At 32.9% G+C, this 1,254-nt stretch overlaps 1 non-coding gene across 1 annotated transcript; it reads left to right on the forward strand.

The window, feature by feature from the left end:
- The first annotated feature begins 224 nt into the window (after positions 1 to 224).
- On the forward strand, positions 225 to 358 carry LOC122817429. The gene has a single exon (XR_006367248.1). It is a non-coding gene; the product is annotated as a U4 spliceosomal RNA (small nuclear RNA).
- The last annotated feature ends 896 nt before the right edge of the window (positions 359 to 1,254 follow it).

The raw sequence follows: 1,254 nt of genomic DNA on the forward strand, positions 1-1,254 counted from the left end.
ACGCTTGCAGAAAATATATTTGCATATACAATTCCATCATGCTTTCTGCAAGTCTCATTTATAAAAATTGGATAATATTTTATATATTTTAGCATCCTAAACATAACAGGAAGTGAGAAATATAACTTGCTTTTCTTTGTAGTAACAACAATTACAGTGTTTACTTTCTACATTATTAATGTGTATTTCGCTGATAGCTAATTTCTGTTTGAAATTTTTAAGTTAGCTTTGCGCAGTGGCAGTATCATAGCCAATGAGGTTTATCCGAGGCGTGATTATTGCTAATTGAAAACTAATCCCAATACCCCGTTATGCTGGCTTTGGTCAGCATGACAATTTTTGTGGGTCTCTACGGAGACCTGTATTGTTTAGAAAAAAATTAGTTCGCCTTCATGGCTTTATTGTAGCTGTGAGATGTTTTGTTTTTCTGTTCCGTTTTCAATTTTCCGGTATACGTGTCAGATATGTGTTGTACTTATACTCTCTTTTCGCGTTTTTTCGTTGGTCTCAGCTGAAAATCCCGTTAGTTGCTCTCTGTATTCATGTGGTTTCCAAAAACAGTGCTCCACTGTTATTAATGAGATGTTTTTGATAAGATTGTTTGTCCAGTTAAATACAAGACATATGAAATTCTCAGATATGATAAAATACTAGTAGATATTTGGAATATTAGCTGGTTACGAATAGCTCCAACTACAGATTTAGATACAAAAAGCTCTGTGATTGGAGTGTAAGGGGAAATCTAGAAATAAAGGAGTATTTTATAAAGAAATCTGGTTTTGCAAAATGAAATTTAGAAAAAAATAGATAAAAGGCTTTATGAGTAGAGTGTAAGGGGAATCCAGAAACAAAGGGCATTTTCTGAAGAAATGCGATTTTTTAAAAGAAAAAAATTGAAAAAAAAAAACCAGCAAGAAAGATTGGGAAAACTGATATTCAGTTAGACAAAAGCATGTAGTATGCAGCGAATGAAATCTTACTATGGGAAATATATATGTTTTAAATTCACATCGTGACAGGTTAGAGGTAAATCTCACTAACAACACACTAATTAGAAAAGTAAGGGGCCAAACAAAAATAGAAGTACATTCACCATATTTACGCCAAGCTTCTAAAACTCATCTAATGTTGGCGATTCTAAACCCCCTTTAATATTATGTACATTAAGAATCATGCGCCATACCTCTCAATCTCTTATAATAAGAAATCTGGACAAAGACGTAAAAAAGTGGTACAAATAGGGACAGTTGTACA

The sequence above is a fragment of the Protopterus annectens genome, chromosome 12.part0, assembly GCF_019279795.1.
Source record: "Protopterus annectens isolate FY-2018-M chromosome 12.part0, PAN1.0, whole genome shotgun sequence".
NCBI classification, from domain to species: Eukaryota; Metazoa; Chordata; order Ceratodontiformes; family Protopteridae; genus Protopterus; species Protopterus annectens.